The following is a 6,476-nucleotide window of genomic DNA, read 5'->3' as shown; positions in this document are numbered from 1 at the left end:
TAAAGATAAATAATGACGTTAGTTGACGTCGACGGCAAAGCCACGCCCTTGATTTGAAGAGGCGCTGCGCAGGCCGATCTGGGCTGTTCGATTCCGAGATTTTTGGCATCTATTTCGATTCCAATTCCTGATTCCATGTCTAAAATGCTTTTGCACAGTTAAGTTAAATAACAAAGTTTTATTAAGTGCTTTTGCACAGAATGTACCAGGCAAAATAACCACAATATAAGACGTATAACAATGATATAAGAGCGCAAAGTTTATTTATCAGACGGATGCGAGGAAGTTGTTATTTACTATATCAATCAATCAGCTTTATTTATATTAATAAAGATTAATAAAGATTGTTTCAAAGCAGCTTCACAGTGTTAAACAGGACAATATTGCAACACATTTTTATTTGGCTGTACAGTTGTTCTGGCTTATTTTAATTTATCAACAAAAATTTTGGCAGATCAGTATTATAGTTTATATAATTAAATAAGACCTAATTAATTAATTTTATTTGTATATTTAGTCAAATAATTTGGATCATAATTTTAGTGTTCCCAACTTGGACATGCCAAGCCAAAGGCGACAGTGGCAAGGAACCAAAACTCCATCGGGGCATGATGGAGAAAAATAAACCAGAATGGAGAAACCAGACTCAGTCGGGGTGCCAGTTCTCCTCTGGCCTATTAACACTCCGTGTATGATTATTATTCTGGCAACCTTACAGGTCAGAAATCATATTAGATCGGAATATTCAAAATTTCTGGGTATCACGCAAGAGACGGGTTTATATAGGATGGCGCGTCCATAACACTAGAGTATGAATACTTGAAAGATCGGAGTTATTGCGCCGGAGACGGGTTTATTGAGGATGACGTGCCGGTGAGGCAAATTTAGAATAGACACCAAGCATAGCAACAGTAAGCACATTTTCAGAATTAGCACTGGATTAAAAAACTGGGGGGAAAAACAGCATTTTATTTCAAATTAAAATAAGTCCCTCACATCTGCATCTGACTTTATTTGAATGTGAGCATACCTCAAAACAAGTTGTTAGAATTACGTTTTAGTGACGTCATTACGCAATGATGCACAAAAAAAAAAAAACATGGCAAAAATAGTTTTAGGGCTTCTTCGAGATCCATTGGCGCTGCACAGACGGATCAGCAAATGACAAAGTACCGCGAGAACGATTGTAGAGCAAACTACTGCTTTTGAATCTCTCTCGCGGTACTTTGATACACCAAATGGATTAAGAAACAGCCTATATTTTTAACCAAGCCTGCAGCACTCCTGTAAATAACTGAAACCTCGCCTTGATCGGCCCCCGGTGGTTAGTCCCAGTATAGCTCATAACTCCTGGCCTTCCGTGTTTTCTAACAGATGCGAGAGACAAAAAAAAATCAAATAACACTTCATATAATTTTTTTACCAAAGTTGGTTTTGGTCATTTTAGGCAATTTTTATCATTTTAGGCAGTTTTTATCACTATGATGTTAGTTCAAGTGTTCGCGTTTAAAAGTTTAGTTTCTTTTAATCTGTAAACTCGTTTCCTCAGTGGAAGAGAATGAAGTTGCGTTGTCTATATTTGTTTAATCTGCTTTTAACTGGTTCATGGAAACAAACTGTCCGACAGAACCTTTGGCAGAAAAAACGGACTTCCAATCATTATTAGTGAGTGAGAGACAAATGAATGCTAAACTCTGTTGAAATGAAAAGGGCTCTTAAAGAAGAGTCTATTACCCTTGATGGAATTGATTCTAAATGTTGGAATGCTCTGAGATCGAATCTCTCTCTTGCATTACTTTGATGTTACCGACTGGTCTGCACAGCGCCTCTTCAAGTCGAACACTGCATTACCCTTCCAAGAGCCTATACCATGAAGCCAGTTTAGCTGGCTAGCCAGATAAGTTTAAGCTTAGTTTGTTGCAATCCTGGGTTTTAAGGAACCATTAAAGTGGTTTGGGATTTTAGCAGTGTTCATCGCTATAGTAACTTACGCTCCACGGCTAACCTGCTCCAGGGCAGTTATGTTCTGGATAAGAGATCTGATCACTTACACATTCATCATTTATTTAATCGATCATTAATAGGCACTTTGTTAAAATTAATATAAATAGCCTATATAAAGGTCATATAAATAAACTTTAAAGGTCCCATTCTTCGCGATTCCATCTTTCAAACTTTAGTGTGTAATGTTGCTGTTAGAGCATAAATAATACCTGTAAAATTATAAAGCTCAAAGTTTAATGCCAAGAAGATTTTTTTTTTTTTTTAACGGAAGTTCCCTTTCCAAGCCTACAGCAAGCGGCCGGTTTGGACTACACCCCTGCACTTCCTTCGGGAATGACGTCAGTAGAACAGTTTGTTGACTAACCCTTCACCCACAAGAATGCAAAATAGGGGGCGTGGTCTTGTTGCTCTCCCACGTGGAGAAGGAGCATTCAGCACTTGCATCTCCCCTTACGGTAAGAGGCGGGACCTTTCCGGGCAAAGTGCGTTAAGCTGCTGTCCAATCACAACACGGGAAGCGCTGGCCTAATCAGAACTTGTTATGTGTTTCTGAAGGAGGGACTTCATAGAACAAGGAAATCATCAGGCAGAGAATTTTAGGACAGAGAAAACAGCGGTGCACAGATAGTAAATTGTGTGGAAAAATACTGTTTTTTACACGTGACACATGAACTCATGTTATATTGCACACTGTAAACATAATCAAAGCTTCGAAAACATGCAAAGAACGGGACCTTTAAAATCAATAAATAAGCTATAAAATTACTACATGTGAGCTTAAATGTTCAATTCTCTCTATATATCAACTAAACTAATTGCATAGCTTTTACCTGCAGTTGTCCTCTTTCATAGTCAGCTCTTTTCTTCTTGCTGTGTAAACTTGTTTGAATTCTTAATATTTTTCAATCATTTAATCTCACTGTTTCTCTTGCGAGAAATGAATCTCAGTTCCACCGATCCACAGCGTGTGATTGGCTGTTCACTGCTGATGCCACAGCTAAACTCCTGAACTCAGGATCAAAGCCTGAGTTGACAGAGAAAGCTGATGATCAGCATCATGGGACCAACAAAGCCTGAATAGATTGGTTTAGTTTTGCCAACTCTAAACTAATCCTGTAACCCTGAGTTTGTTAAACTACCATCATGGTACAGGCCCCAGGAATCATGGCTTTGTCATCAATGTCAAACAACATCATTACTCATCTTTAGGCAAAGTACACAGCTTCATTACTTGAGTAAAAGTACTGCTGGTCAAATATTACTCCGTTACATGTGAAAGTTGTAAAAAATAATTTTTACTTAAGTAAAAGTACAGAAAGATTTGTTTTCAAAAGTACTTAAATATTAAAAGTAAATTTCCTTTTTTTTTTATGTCAAAGAATTATTTTATTATTGTTGTATAAATCACATTATGCCATCATGGTTTTAGCCAATCAGTGACGCTCCATCTGACATAGTAGCATAAGACTAACTCAAACTAATTGAAATACTTCTATAAAAGTTACGAAGCTGCTGTCACTTTATGGCTAAATGCACGGGTCAAATACATATCTGGTATTCCAACTGTTTACATTCACTTAAGTAAATTAATTAACTTTAAGTAAATACTCGCCAAAATAAACATTGACATAAGTTCTTTCATTTTGCTATAAACTGATCAGTGTTCAAAAAAATGCAGGGAAATCGTTGAAATTCACATGACCCTACAAGAGTGATTCCTGGCAAAAAAAAAACTAAACACGTTTTAAAGAAGAAAAAATCCTCCACTGACTTTCAAAGCTGCTACAGAAACGACTTTCAAAATCAAGGACCTTGATAGAAATGTCGTGGAATAAAAAGTACAATATGTGTCTTTCAAATGTAGTGAATTAAAAGTCATAAGTTTCCAGAAAAAATAAGTACAGATACTCAAAAAGTGTACTCAAGTAAATTTACTTAGTTACTGTCCACCTCTGTCCAATATACAGATACTCAAAACGAATGCTCAAGTAAATGTAGTTAGTTACTGTCCACCTGACTTTAGGCTGCATGTCCACTAGTGTTTTTAGCCAGCTGAAAACGCCTCGCTGCTGGTGCTTGAGAGCGTTTTGCAAGCGCAGCATTTTTTTTCAGTTGAGACACATTGCTTATGATATGGAATATCTGTGGAAGTGTTAATAGCATTGCATTTCACAGGTGGTTTGTTTCTGTATTGATTCTATATAAAATTACAGATATAGTGTAAAGTATTTGCTCTTGCTCGTGACACAGCCTATGGCGTGGCTACAGCGTACACTCCACGCAGAAGTATAAATTGGGTTTAGTGTTCACAGCAGCATTACTGACGAACAATACTCGTAAACAATAGGCTACATAATTGACAAAATAATCATTTGAAAATAGTCCCTAAATTCCAGAGATATTTCAATTTAACTTTTATGTTTAGAGGCCAGTATTGATTAAATTATTTCCATGATGATCATTGCACTGATGGCATGTGAAAATAAAACTTTTTTTAAAGATTTTATATTTTGTTAAACTAAAGCTACAACAACTTATTAGATTAGAGTTATGCCTGTATTTGTAAACCTGGTTAGCTTTTTTCTTTTGATAAGAAAATAAGCAAAGGCTGCTTATTATTATTGACATTATATATCAACGGTATAACCTTACTTCTATTGTAAAAAACAACATTGTATTAATCACCCAAATCGTCCGTGTTCTAGATACAAAATATAGAAGCGAATAAACACAAAACAAGTACATAAAAACACTTCCTGCAAAAAAACATGGTACGTCAGTCTGAATCATAGTCATAAAAGATTAAAGATTAGTCACAGGATCAAGAGTGTTTGTAATTAAGTGTTTTAGTAATCTAGAGCTCCTAACGCACTTTGTCCCTCTTCTGAGATGTAAGGTGCTCTAGTATCAGATTGGTGCAGCTAATCTTGCTCTCGACTAAACCATTGGCTTAAACACATTTTGCCTAGTAATGAAAGGCAAATGGAACAGACTATTGTAAATTGACCATAGTTCAAAGCATTACAACAGATGAGTGATAACAGCCTGAGTTACTGGAAAATGAAATTGTCCTGTTGCTATGTCACTCACTCAATTTACCCGAAGTCCAACCCATTCTTTACAGATGACAAATAAAGAACAAATAAAGTACAGCCAATATGCACCTGGTCTGGTTTGACTGAGATATGGACGACAAGGTTCACTGTAATATTTATATTTGATAGTGTCACAGAGGAACACACTTTTTTTTTTTTTTTTTTTTTTTTTTACACAAATTGGTTAAATTATGTCCAATCAGTAAGCTAAGTAACTTTCCATTTTCCCAAAACATGAAATATAATTGTAAGCTCGTAAAACAAAGCCCTTTGTACTGTATTTTTTTTTTATATTAGGGAATACCATCATGAAGATATGAGTAAAGTTAAATTTTTGTGTAAGATTTACCAACATGGGCCTCAGGCCATTTATACCAGTAGTCAGAACAGATCAATTTACAGTCCAGATCTGATCCAAACTGCTATAAATACCAAGTCAATTCACACCCTCCCGTCAATATTTATGGTTCCCAGTAAAGCCGTGCCCAGCAGAAGTGATGTTTACTCATGTTAAATATTCATCACATTTTGACATCCAATAATGGGACATGGTGTTTTCTTGTCAGATAAATAAATGGTAAATCACTTGTTTAGGTCTGATTGGCATAGCTTTTTGTTGCAACAAAAGAATTTGAGCCAAACGGATTTTAACAAAAGAGCTGCTATTTTGCTGCCACCTAGTGGTACAGAATAGATACAGATTCAGTAAATGACCACATAGCTTTTAGTTCACCCCAAAATGAAAATTGTCATTTACTCACCCACAAGTTGTTCCAAACCTGTGTGTATATCTTTCTTCTGCTGAATGCAAGGGATGATATTTGGAAGAATTGGCAACCATAGAGGGGGGAAAAAACTATGGTAGTCAATGGCTGCGGAAATCTGCTTGGTTTGGAAAAACTTGAGCATGACTAAATTACAGAATTTTCATTTTTGGGGTGAATTACCCCTTTAAACAGTCAAACGTTTGCTAGAAAAAAATCCATTGTTCTATAATGTGTAAATTTAGGTAAACTCAAATATTTGAATTTCTACTTAACTGTACGTAAATTGCCATTGGAATTGATACCCTTAAAAAAACAAAAGAATAAAAGTCTTAATACAGTTTAGGAAATGACAAAGCAACTACAATAGTATCCTTATCTTCTTCTTATAATAAGCTTATTATCCTCATTTCTTACATTTGAGATGTCATTTAATTTTACAGTGAAAATAATAGCTAAAGTAAATCACGATTTTTTTTAAAGCCCTTATCCTTACATACCTTTTCCCCTGTAACATACCAATCTATAAATTCAGTTAAAAAAAACTAAAAAAACTACACATTCCTACATATATATATATATTTTTTTTTTTTTTTTTTTGTTACCCACACAA

The sequence above is a fragment of the Pseudorasbora parva genome, chromosome 21, assembly GCF_024679245.1.
Source record: "Pseudorasbora parva isolate DD20220531a chromosome 21, ASM2467924v1, whole genome shotgun sequence".
NCBI classification, from domain to species: domain Eukaryota; kingdom Metazoa; phylum Chordata; class Actinopteri; order Cypriniformes; family Gobionidae; genus Pseudorasbora; species Pseudorasbora parva.
Note: the sequence above shows the minus strand (reverse complement) of the source record.